This window comes from Alexandromys fortis, unplaced genomic scaffold (genome assembly GCF_014885135.2).
Source record: "Alexandromys fortis isolate MF-2015 unplaced genomic scaffold, M_Fortis_MF-2015_v1.1 scaffold_50, whole genome shotgun sequence".
Lineage (NCBI taxonomy): Eukaryota > Metazoa > Chordata > Mammalia > Rodentia > Cricetidae > Alexandromys > Alexandromys fortis.
The window spans coordinates 9,167,406-9,180,737 of record NW_026067932.1 but is presented as its reverse complement, the minus strand read 5'-3'; the positions used below and the strand labels follow the sequence as shown (position 1 = coordinate 9,180,737).

At 49.9% G+C, this 13,332-nt stretch overlaps 1 protein-coding gene across 3 annotated transcripts in view; it reads right to left on the bottom strand.

Annotated features, from left to right (window-relative positions):
• The window catches only part of Txnrd1 (thioredoxin reductase 1), a 38,352-nt gene extending 29,598 nt beyond the window's left edge, over positions 1-8,754 (bottom strand). The window contains exons 1-2 of one of the 3 annotated variants that reach the window (XM_050145590.1): positions 8,399-8,555; positions 7,235-7,355 (exon numbers count right to left, since the gene is read on the bottom strand). The gene's annotated coding sequence lies outside the window, so the exon portion shown is untranslated. Of the gene's footprint in view, positions 1-7,234; positions 7,356-8,398 lie in introns of those variants that run through there. The other 2 variants (XM_050145589.1, XM_050145588.1) reach the window with 2 other exon arrangements.
• Between the last annotated feature and the right edge of the window lie 4,578 nt (positions 8,755-13,332).

Genomic DNA, 13,332 nt, shown 5'->3' with positions numbered 1-13,332 from the left:
ATTAAAGTGGCTCAGGTTATCAGGACAAAGCAGTGTAACAACCTAAGGAGCATTGTGTTCCTAAAGACCACAGGCTCTTGCCCACTTAACACCACAGAAAGCTTGACTGGGGACAGTCCACTGGGTCAGTCCAGAGTCCGGGGATAAGCAACTGTTAGCACCCCCCCCTTTTTTGGTTTACCTAAACCTTGGGGAGGCGTCAGAGAGACAGGTAGGACAAGCAAGATTCTTGACAATGAAGAGGAGAATAACATCTATAGCTATACTAAACTATTCCAAAGTTCAGTCATTTATTCTACCCAGGAGCAACTCAGAAACACTGAGGTTGGATGCAGTGACACAAACCTTTAATCTAGCACCCCCCTCCCCCGTGGCAAAGGCAGACAGCTCTCTGGGTTCAGGACCACTCTGAACACCTTAACCACAGGGTAAGTTCTAGGATAGCCAGGGCTACACAGGGAAATCCTGTCTTGAAAAGCCAAAAGGACAAACTTTTCCTTAAATTAGAAAAAAAGTGCTATTTTGTATGTATGAGCATTTTGCTACATGTATGTGCACCATAGACATTCCTGGTGCCTGAATAGGTCAAAAGAGGACTCGAATCCTGTGCTTCCCAAGGAATAAGCACTAACTTCTAGCCCTACGAGTTCAATCAGCCTGTGAGACCTTGTGTCAAAAAAAGACCAGAAGGTGGGCTAGAAAAATCACTGCATATACAAAATATACTACCTTGGAGCTGGAGGGATGTCTGGGGTTTGAGAGCCCTCCCAGCACCCACGTGGGGTCACTCACGACCACTGCGGGAACTCCAGCTCCTGTACTCTCCTCCAGCCTGTCCCGGCACGTGTGTGGCGGGTGGACTGCACGGCTTGACATGACCACTGCCGCTGGACAAAGTTCCCGCACTTCAACACTGCGGGCCAAACTCTCCAGCACCACACCTTCATTTTTAATGGGTCCTTGTGCCCTTTCTTTTGGGAAATTTGGGTGCGTGTTGGCGAAAGAAGAGAATATATACGACGGCAGTCTCTTTAAACAAAGTAACTCTTTGGAATTACACCAGGAATGGGGAAGTTAAAGATTTACTAACTGGGCACATCGGGCCCCAGAGAAGAAAACACATCAAGAGAAACAATGGGTCCAGACCCAGAGCCTAAGGCCACTTAGGTAAGAGGTTAGTAAGTACGGAATAGTGCCACGATTAGGGGCTTACGAGATGAGTGGTGAGATCTGGTCTGCCTTCCATTGTGAAGTTAGACTGGCTGGAACCCCTGCCACACACGGGAGTACACACTGGTGGCATCAGAATGGAAGCGGTAAGATGTGAGGAGCGTCCCTTTGGGGGAACAGGCCCGCGATGAGGAAACGACACATACGAACGATGTCACGTCCTCTCGAGAATGGGACTGTTTCTCAGGTGTCAGACTCCTTCATCCACAGATTCCACACCTTCTCTGTGGGACCTGAACCCACAGAGCTGGACTCCAGGACGTGTACACGCACACACACACACACACACACACACACTTCAAAAATAAAACTTGAAAAAAGACAAACCACCAAAAGTGGATACTAACTTGTCCTCTGAACTCCACATGATCATGGCACTCATGCCTACAGATGTGTTTCCTCTGAACTCCACACACGATCATAGTACCCATGCCTACACAAACATGATACACGCACCATAATACTAATTTTTAAAAATATTCCTGATGGACTGGAGGGGCTGGGGATGCAGTTCAGAGGTTAAGAGCAATTGCAGCTCTTGCAGAGGACTGAGGCTCACAGTGGCCTGTAACTCCACCTCAGGGATCCAACCACTCGTGGCCTTTTCAGTGTCGGGCACACGCACGGGAACATCCACAGAAACAGTTACAGACGTACACACATTTACACTTCCAAAATGGGCTGGAAGAAAAGCCTCCTTTCCAATCTTTATCTGCCCTCCTTGGTATCAGCTGAGACAGGCGGCTACACTTCAACCCACCACTGCCCGCCGTTCGCGAGGCGGGAATTCATAATCAAGTATAGAATTAAGATTACATAACCATCGGTGTGTTTAGAGTTGGTACTTATTACAATTGCAACACATCTCAAAGCCGTCACTTTTACACACAAAGCCGTCATTTCTTTTGCACTGTCTTAGGAAAAGAACAATGTTTTTAGGTTGAGAGCGCAGGGCAGTTGTCCTGGTCGACTGATGATGCCCTAGGCCTGACCCTGAGCACTGGGTATTGGGACGCACACCTGTAATCCTAGCACTCGGGAGGAGGAGGCAGGAGGATCAGATTAAAGTCATCTCAAGCTACCCAGCCAGTCTGAGACCAGCTACGGATGTTTGAGACTCTGACTCAAAGGAGGAAAAAAAGAGAAAAGAAAAGAAAAGAAAAAGGCAAGAAAGGAAAACTACTTTTCGAGGTTCAAAAGTCAGTGAGGGATGAGCATTAAGCATAATGCACTGTAGAGAATATCAATCAGTAGGAAGAAAAAAATCGCTATTAAAAATTAAAGGGAAAAAAAAAGAAAACCCACTAAGATTTCAACTAATGAAAACTATGTTTAGAACCCTGAAGAGAGGCTGGAGAGGTGGCCCGGATGCTAAGAGCACTGGCCTGAGATCTGGTGCTGCCCTCTTCTGGCACGCAGGCATCCATACAGGCAAAACACTGTATAGTCTGTATATATAATAAATAAAATCTTTTGTTTGTTTTTTGTCTCAACCTTGTCTCAAGGTTTCTCTGTAGCTAGCTTTGGTGCCTGTCCCGGAACTAGCTCTTGTAGACTAGGCTGGCCACGAACTCAGAGTGCTGGGATTAAAGGCATGCACCACCACTGCCTGGCATAATAAAATCTTTTAAAAAATAGAGAAAAAAAAAAAAAAGAGCAAAACTCCTGATAGCTGTTCCAAGGCAGGGTCAAAGAAGGCTGGTCTGCGTGCTCATGAGTGACTCCCTGAACTTCACAAGTCTTTACAAGTCCAGTGCCCCCAAAGGGACTTTGAGTAACTATTCTTTCAAATAAAACAGACTATTATTATTTTACAGTACTGGATATCGAACCCCGAGCCTCACACCTACTAATCACACACTCTACTAAAAAGCTGCCTATTCCCAGACACAAGGTAGCAGTGCATACAGGAAGCAAAAGATAAAACGCAAGCCAAGTCACACTAAATACCTTGCGCCTAGACAGTAGAGCATTTTAGAACATACAGACCGTCCACCTTCCTCTGTGGTAACAACACATACTCCATGACACTTATGAACTAGGGACAACCCACACACTTCAGAGCGCAGACACGCCAAGAAGAACATCACTCTGACCAGCACAAGAGGTGAAAACCCTGGGTGTGAGACTATGTGAGGAGGAGGAATTGAACTGGGTTCATATAAAACTCACCTGCTTTGGAGGGCTGGAGAGAGCTCAGAGGCTAAGAGTACTTGCTCTTCCAGAGGACCCTTGGTTCCTAGGGCCCATGTCACATGACTCACAACCATTGGAATTCGGGCCCCCTAGGGCCCTGTTACCCAGTGCACAGATCCACATATAAACGCACACATCCCCTTACCGCTCTCGCGGAGTGTTTGCGTTTCCACATTTGCAATCTGCTGGGTATTCTAGTCTCTCTTAAAATACCGTTGCTGGCCTTTTTTCTTCTTTAATTATAAAAAAACATTTGCTGGGAGACATTTTTTGGTTGTGGATTGGACTCAGGGCTTGTGGGTGCCAGCCCCCTGAGCTGCACTGTAAGCCCTAACCAGTCTTGAGACAGGATTTCTCTCTGTAGCTCTGGCTGTCCTGGAACTGTCCTGGCTGGCCTCAGACTCAGAGATCCGCCTGCCTCTGCCTCCTGAGTGCTGGGATAAAGGTGTATGCCAGCAGTGCGCGACTATCAGAAGTAGGTTTAAGTGTATACACTACTGTACGGATCTGTGTTAGAGACAGCACACTAACGCCTAGCCTGGCACGACAGCAGAGGTGCCTGATACAGCAGCTACAGCAGCCACTTTCTTCCTGACCGAGAAAGGCTCGCGCCATGCTACCAGCACTGACTGTGAGATACAAAAAGTCTCAATTATTTCCCAGTGTGCTACTGAGAACCAGTCAAGTGCTGAGCAGCTCAGAGCTTCGTGTCTGACAACCCATCTTCAATGAAACCAGAACCTTCAATGTCAACTACTCCCATAAGGGAACCTTTATGTCCCTGCCACTTAAAGAATATTTAGAGGATTAGTATGCGAATGAAGTGTTCATTTATGGAATGCATATGAAGCGCTGAAGGACAGGCGGAAGACACATCGTCAGGCAAAGGCTGACATCCTGCTGGCTGAGTGGGCGCAGTGGAATGAAGGCTCACCCAGCAAGCCTCTAATGAATGGAGGTCTACTGTGTGCTGGAACGATGTTAGGACGACTGGGGTTTGCACGGGCTCTCTCTCGACTCACAACCCGAGAATCAGATCAGGAGCAGGCATGTGTCTCGGGGGGAGGGGGGGAGGGCAGAGCCCCAACTCCGGCTGGGAGGGAGCCGTGTGATCTGGGCACGCTCCTGGAACTCTGCAGGCCTTCATTTCCTTATCTGAATACTGGATCACACCCGCTCCTTCACTGGGCAATTGTGAGAACATAAGAGTCCGGCACACAAACCTCTGCTACTGCCACTAATGTGTATTCATCTAGGAAGAAGTGTCCATATGCCCTTGCAAACACAGGCACACAAAGGAAGCCTACCTCTCTCCCTTGATAAGTAAACCAGAGAATTATCTCTGGCAGGGTTCCTCCTTTTCCAGAAATAAGGATATGTGGGGTGCTGTGGAAACACAGAGGCAAAGTGGCCAAATGCACAGGTAGGTCCACGTGGCAAAGCGGGGCTGTCCAGGAAGAGATGGAAAGAAACCGGCAAGGAGGGGAGATCTAGGGGACTACAGGTGTGACCATTCCCAGGGGCCCACAGTAGCTTGGTAGAGGAAGAGATGAAAAGAAAACCACACTGGAGAAGGCACACAACACCGCACTGAAAAGTGAGCCCTTTATCCTGGAAGCCATCTGGCAGCAAGAAGCAGCAATCAAGAAAAGGGCCCCAGGCAGGTTAGGGAAGGAGCCTTCAGAAGGTGAGGCCTGCCTGAGTGAGATGCTTGAGGTGATGCAGGCAAGAAGAAACCCATTCCATTCTCAGAAAGTGTCCAGGCTGCTGCTACATTGGGCAGGCTGGAGACCCCAGCACGAAAACAACTGGGCCCATCTTCCCGTGACTGTCACAATGCTTTAGCCTGCCTGTCACCTCTTCTATTCCTGCCATCCAGAAACTGAGCCTCGTGTGGCCAATTTTAATCTTCCACGACTCTTCTCTCGCACTACTGAAGGCGTAACTATGCCCAGCTGCACCCCAATGGGCACCTTTTCACCCACTGTGCTCCTTCTTCTCAGTGCCACCAAGGGAGGCATTTACATGAGTGGTTTCCAAACCCCGGGCCAGGGCTGTTGAAATGGGTGAGTGTGGAAAGGCAGCAGCCGCTAAACCTGGCCATGTGAGTCCAATCCGAGGCCCTCGTGGTGGAATCACACAAGCTGTCCTTTGACCTTCACATGCACACCATGGTAAGTGCACACAAGCACACGTGTGCAGCTGCATGCACGCACGCGTGCGCACACACACACACACACACACACTTCTGATTCTCGCAATCTTGTCCTAAAGATAAAATAAAATGCTGCCAGGCTTGGTGACACACACCTGTAATCCTAGCATTCAAGAAGGCAGAGGCAGGAGAAAAATCATAACTCTAAGGCCAGCTTGCTCTACATAGGAAGACTGCCTCAAAAAAAGAAACACAAAGAGCTAGGAATGTGGGGTGGCGACGCAAGCGCAGGGCCCTGGGTTCAAGCCCCAGCATTCCAGACAACACTAAAATGCTGCCCTGGGGTTACAGCTCTGTGTAGAGCACTTACCCAGAATGTTTACCGCCCTGTTCAATCCTGGCACAGCGAGACACACCAGCTCTGCGTGTGGTAAATGGCGCGTGTGCACAGACACACCAGCTCTGTGTGTGGTAAATGGCGCGTGTGCACAGACACACCAGCTCTGCGTGTGGTAAATGGCGCGCGTGCACACACTTCGCTCATGGCCCTGATCCTCACCAGATGCCTGAAACTAACGGGTACAGAACGCTGGAACAGTCAGAGGAGCAAGTCACTGTCAAGCCATTTCTGCTCCCACCGACGTCAGAATCAAGAGCGTGAATAATATCATGTAGAAACCAAATGATTATAACTTCTCAATATACACTTACAACAGAGGGGGGTTACCCCGTGAAGACGCGTCACGGTCTTTGTGTGATTTTCCTTGCAAACTCAAGGTCTGAGTAACACAACTGCTTGAACCAAAGGCAGAAGCCTTTTATCTCCCTTAATTAGTTTCCGTCCATCTGCCGTTTGTCTTTGAAGTCCAGCTCCAGACCCTATATTCACTCTTCAAAAATGTATGTTTCTTTTAGAAGCAAGCAAAGACTAAGTAAAAACGTGAATCAATTGTTAGCATCCTTCTTAGCGACACAGCCACCTAAATGTTTTTACACTTAGCAGGCCTCCTGTTGACTAAGAGGACAAGGTTTCCGCATGTGTCCCATGAGGGCTGGTGAGACGGCTCCGTAGGGGAAGGCACTTGCGGCTGGCATGGACACTGGAGTTTGAGCCCCAAGATCCACACGGGGGAAGAAAGAAACAGACTCCACAGTGCCCTCTGACTTCACACACTACCTGGTGTCTCCTCGTGCGTTTTTGTGATTCTTTGGGCCGTCACCCATCCACCCAAGTGGGGGGAAAAAAGATATCCGGCATACTTGAGACTGGAGGGTAGATCTATCTCCACTCCTTTATATCCACTCAGCGGCTAACTCTGGACTAGAAAAAGAAATGCCAGAGGAAAACAAATCCAACCCAGGGATTCCTGCCTGCTTCTCGGAACCTAGGGTTTCGGGGTGTCCCGTGCCTCTGAGAATTAAAGAGGAAGGTGAACCCTTTTCTCAAGACTTCCCCAGGGCCACTCACCCTGCCGCTGCAGGCTGTGGAAAGGGGCACCCGAGCAAAGGGCCCTGTGAACGGTCCCTTTAAAAGAAAAGGCTCGGCTCTGCTTCCCGGTTCAGGGATCTGAGCACGTGGGTCGGTAGCCTCTAGTGGCCCGGGGGGCTGGGGATCCGGGGTCGGGGCTGGGGAGCGCAGCGCGCGGCTCCTACCTTCAGGGCTGGACCATGGCGACCCTCCGCCGCTCGCTCGCACCTCCCGCCGGCTCGCCGCCGGCCTCGCCGCCTCTCTCCGTTCGCACCCGCGCCGCTGCCGCGCAGGCCCCGCCGCCCTCTGCAGCACAAAGCGGAGCGGCAAAGTGAGCCTTCCTCCTCCGGGCGGGGCTTCCGGGACGCCGCGCGCCCTCCGGGCACTCCCGCCGGCGGACTCCGACCCACCGGGGCCGCCACAACTCAGAAGAGCTCTCAAGGGCGGCTAAACACGCCGACCTCGCGACCACAGGGCACTAACACGTCCCAGTGTGGTCTGGCTTTTGACACTGAACCCGGAGGATGCCACAGCCAGGGTTCCTGGAATCTGAAACTGCGGTCCATCCACACTCTGGATGAGGTCAGGGGAGGATGGTCCCATTTCACTAAGGGGTGAACTCACTCGGTTTAGTCTGGGACAATAAAAAAAAAAAAAGGAGCACAAAGCTACACTGATACCATCCCTTAAAAGAATAGTTATTCAGTACTAATACCAACAGTTAACATGGCCATAGTGCTATATATTTATGATATATATATATATATATATATATTGCCATCTATATATAATGATGTAGGTATTACCACGTCTTTCCACAGATAGGGGAACTAAGCTGCCTTTAGCCAAGCAACTTGCACAAGTTGGAGCACCCTGTCAGCAGTGGAGGCAGGACAAACCCACTCAGGACAGCCTCTGCTCTTAGGTTAGGGAAGGGCTGTGTAGCAGGCTCAGGTACCCTGTTTAACAGCCTGGGTCAAGAAGGACAAGGCCCTTGGAAAACATTACATACACCATGACAATTTCAAGGAGTTTCTTAGGACTTCGCCTGTGAAGCCATTTGTAAAGGTGCGCAATTTCTTAATATTATCACGGAGGCGCACTGTCATATATGTATAAATCAAGACCCTTGCCCTGCAAAGGATACCCTTTTCCTCTGGTAGCCTGCAAGCCACCAGTTGCCAAGGACCAGACATCAAGTCCCAGATACTGAAGCTTTGTGACCCGGGTCGTCCTCTGCACCCCGACAAGAGCTTCACCCAGTCCTCTCGGACACACATTAAATGTCCCCGTCCCAGACATTTCCAGAGCACCACCCCGAAGCAACGTCCCCCTAACAGAGAACTTACGTGAAGAAGCAAGAAGCAAACAGCAGCTCTCCTCGCGCCGCGGGAGTCCCGCACCGCCCGCGTGGCTGCAAGGCCTGACGGAAGCAAACTGAGGATAAAGAGCGGCGGGTTCCTAGTGGCTCCAGGAAGCCACGCCCTGCTCTTAGGAGGCGGGTGAACTGCCAGTGTCAGAATGACAAAGCAAAAATCCAGTCCTCGTGCAGCCCTGGCAACCTGTCCTCGTCGGCTCGGGCAAAGTGACAGCTCCTAATAGGACGGTACCACATCCTGCTGCTCAGAACCGCCCCCGACCCAAAGCGGCGGCTGCAATTCAAAGAATGCTGGGAACCAGACCCGAGTTACGAGTGAGCGTGAACTGAGTCAGCTGGCCGCTGCCCGAGGCGCTGCTCTCTAGTCTTTCCTAGTCACATGAGGAACTTTAGAAATATTGACGCCTGGCACCCACACACATGATCTGACGTCCTCGGTACCGGCTGTGACCCTGGCAACTAGGCTTTAAAAACTCCAAAAGTGACTAGTTGACAGCGAAGTTAGGGACGCACTGCCCTAAGGCACTGGATTAGTCAAACTGGTAATTCCCTCAGGTCACCTGGGTTTTTAGAGCGCTGTCTACTTCTGCCTGACTAACCCTGAAAAGAGGTGACTAATTCTCCTAACAACACTGCCTCCTGGCCCCGGTCGGCCGTGAGGCTGTCTTATTCACTTTACGGAAAACTGAGAGTTTATTTAGCCCTTGGCACCGCCCACCAGCATCTGCCAAAGATGGCCTGCCGGCCTCCCTGCCCCTAGGTCAGTGTGACTGCTCAGTGGATGAATGAATGAAGCGTTTGACCCAACCCTCTGGTTAATGCCAGGGTGGAAAGAGAACGAGGTGAAAGGGTTGTTGGCTCCTAACTGCCTGAAGCCACACCTCCTGGTACCAGGGTGGCCTCCTACAATCCTCCTAGGCTCTTCTAAGGGGAAAGTGAGAAACCTGCATAAGGTACACACACCAGGCAGGCTGACCCAACACTCTCCCACACTTCCCACCCCACACACTTCTCACACATGTGCAGCCCTCGAGCCAGCGCCGCCCTGATCCTAGGTGTGGGGACTGTGACTGGACTCCTTAGTGGTCAGGACAGCATCGGTAAGGACCAAGAAAGGAAAATGCTCAGAAAAAGAAGCTTTAGCCCTGGCTCCTCCCAACCAAGTTCTGCATTACGTATTCTATTTGCCTTTTCTGGGGCAGTCCACAGAGCGACAGTCCATACAGTGTGGTCACAAGCACCTCATTCTTAAATATAGACAGTGCTATTAATTTCAAGAGCATGGCCTGGGGTAGAGAGCGGCTCTAAATCCCTGAAGCTGGACCGATAACAGGATGCGGGGAGTAGGAATCCAATAGCTCGGACACTGACAGAGCCTTACAGGGACAGTCAGGGAGATCAAGGGGAATTTTCTAACAGCTTTATTAGAAAAGACCACATAAGCCGGTCCAACTTCCCATTGCTCTTAAGATAAGCACATCTTAAAACAAGCACAGGTGAGTGGAAGGCTTCCCCTCTGTGGGGAGATGCAGAGACCGCTATTCTGGTGATTTAGTTACAGGCTGAGGGGAGAGGCCCCTCCTGGACTCCCACCATGGTTCACGGTTCACGTTCTAAGCTAACACCTTAAACACCTTTGACTGAGCTCCTGTGTTCTTGTCTTTCTTCCCTAAAAGCCTGGGTGGTCTACAGTCTCTCACCTCCTCTGGGTGGGGTTCCCTCATTTTACCCATTATTAATTTCCCTCCCTTCTTTGTAGCCCCAAGTACCTTACTAATAATTATACATCTTCTAACTCTTTCAGAACGTTGGAAAAGCAAACCCTTGTTTGAGATCAAGTTCAAGCTTCTCAACGGCACAATCAAGTCAATGCCCACCCTTGTTTTTGATGTTTTTTTTTTCTTTTTTTGTTTTTTTGTTTTGTTTTGTTTTGGTTCTTTTTTTGTTTTGTTTTGTTTTGTTTTTTCAAGACAGGGTTTCCCTGTGAACAGTCCTAGCTGTCCTGGAACTCACTCTGTAGTCCAGGCTGGCCCCGAACTCACAGAGATCTGCCTGCTCTGCCTTCCCAGTGCTGGGATTAAAGGCGCACACTACATGCCACCACCAACCAGCTAACACCCACTCTTACTAATGCTAGCTGTCCACACAGTCTGCACCCTACTTAGCAAAGCATTGTTGGAGAAACACTTGGAGAGTAAAAGTGATTTCCACTTAAAAGTCAAGGCCACAAACCTCGAATCTGTCCTCAACCCTGCCCAGCAGTCCTTGCACCCTGGCATATTTATTTTCCCAGCAGTCCTTGCACCCTGGCATATTTTCCCAGCAGTCCTTGCACCCTGGCATATTTATTTTCCCAGCAGTCCTTGCACCCTGGCATATTTTCCCAGCTGCCACAGTGACACTTCCATTTTTCTTCTTTTGTTCTAGCATTTCCAACAGTTAAGCTGCATTGGCCTTCCCTCTGATCATAACCTAGTTTCTACTTAGGAAAACAGAATTTCCCACTGTTTCCCCGTGGCCACCAAACGACTAAATTCGTCGCCATGGCTAGAAGAAAAGCTTCTGCTCCTGTGTGTGTGCTCACCGATCTCGCCTTTCCGTCAACAACTTCATCTGGAAAGATGCCCCTCGGGAATCATCAATTTATTGTTCTGTATCTGATCATGTCTCTCATCACACAAACAGTTCCCAGAAGCCATTGCTTCCTTTCACCAGGCAAGGGGGACGAGGTGGGAGATGAAAGAGCCCTCAGCACTCTGAAGAATAAAGGAAGTAGAAGGTAAGGAACTAAGAATGTGCCCGTGGGGCGAGACGAAAGGGAAGTAAGGGCCCACACACCACCTGAGCAGCTGCAAACCTTCTAAGCAGCGTAGACAAGAAACAAAGAAGAAGCCTGCCAGTCAGGCAGCCAGGAGCCGGGGGCCAGGAAGAAATGGAGGCACAGACACCAGGAGGAAGCTGCTATGGCAGCTGAAGTGAGAAGCCATAAAGGCCGGGACGGGGAGGCAGCAGCTCAAAGCAAACATGTTTGCAGACAGTGGCTGAGAGGTGTCACGGGATGGTAAGAATCCACCATCCCAGATGCTGGGCCTTGGCAACTGTGTGAGTGGAGGAAAAGTTAGTTTGGTACAAATCCATAGACCAACTTGAGAGTTCTATCTTGTTGGTTTTTTTGTTTGTTTTTTGTTTTCCTAAATGGAGATTTCCAATAGGTAACTGGCTATATAGATCTGGAGGTCAGAGCTAAAAGTAAAAATCAGGCATTAGGAGACTCCAGTACAAATGACATCATACACTCTATGTACTGGCTGGGCACTGGTGGCACATGCCTTCAATCCTAACACCCAGGAGGTGGAAACAGACAGATCTCTGTGAATTTGAGGCTAGCCTGATCTACAAAGTGAGCTCCAAGCCAGCCAAGACTACCCAGTCTCAAAAATAAATAAACAAATCACTAAAATAAAAACTAGGGCTTTCTAGGGGCGAAAAATCCATTAACAGGGCACTTGCCTGTGGTCCTCACATTTGGGAAGTGACGGCCAAAGGATCACAAGTTCAAGGTTATCCTTTGCCTGGAGTTTGAGGCCAGCCAAGGCTACAGGAAACCCTGTCTCAATGAACTGACTCAGGGATCTGGAAAGCCAACAAATTTGTAGTCCACAGGCTGGAGATTTAAGTAGCACTCTGCAGGCAGGGTACTTCCTCTTCAGTGGCCTCTGGCTTTTCTCTTGAAGTCGCTGGATAAAGCCCACAAGCATTTCGGGAGGTCACCCACTTTCCTCCGAGTCTCCCGTTTTTAAATCCCTTCATAACAACATCCGCAGTCAAACGAGTGGGCGACCACAGCTGGGCCAAGCTGACACAAAGTTAATTCTCACTCTATGGTATGAGATGAAGTCACCCAGAGACTTGGTATATTCGGGAAAATGAAGGTAGCCCAGAGGCAGAGCCCTGAGCACCAAGCTACGGACAGAAAAAGGGCCCAGCCGGGGAGGAGGAGCCAGGAAGATGAAGGCAGAAAACAGAAGCCAATGGAAGGGCTCCTGTTGACAGAGATCTAGAGATTCGGTGCTGCTGAGAAGATGCTAAGGGAGACAAATCCTCAGCGGCCGTCAACAAGGAACAGAAAGGAGATGGAGGTGGGGAGCAGAGCCAAACGGCGAAGACCAGGGAACAGGGAACGGGGCCTGAAGAGGACGCAGGAGAGGGCCAGCAGTGCTGGAGTCCTTTGTATTTCTGTTTCCCTAAGAAACAGATGACTATAATGTGTTGTCATATTGACATACCGCAGGAATAACCCAGGCAGGGTACCGTGGCGGGTCCCAAGGGGGAAGGAACAAGGTGACGGCAGAGCCTCTTGTGAACACACATTAACGATGCATAGGACTTTGAAGTAAAGCCCAGGTTCCGTCTAACTAGAGGCTTCCCAGCTCTTATCTTCTTCCCAGCAGGTCCTCCGTGGTCCTTCCACCTCTTCATCTCACCCAGACCTCCTCCACCCCCAGTCATTAGCCTGCCCTCCATCCTTTAATTACTGAGCTTCCTCTCACCACAAGGCTTCCCTGACTTCCAGTTCAAACCTGTCTTCCTTGAGGATGCCATCCAAGAAGCCCGAATCCTGTGAAATGTACCACACTCCTAGGCAGTCTTTCCGCCTGGCACGCACGGCTGCACTCACACCTTCTCCAGGTTATCTGACCCACGTCAGCCTCCCTAGAGCAGCGCAGCCCAAGAGAACTTTCGCACCTCACTGTCACGTGACTACTAAGCTCTTGAAAGACAGTTTGCATGACTAGAGATCTGTTTATTTTATTTAAGTTTAACTGATCTCAATGTAAACAGCCACAATGAGCAGGAGCCACTATTTTTACCCCTGAATGCCTGGCACTTCATACAGTGGACAAA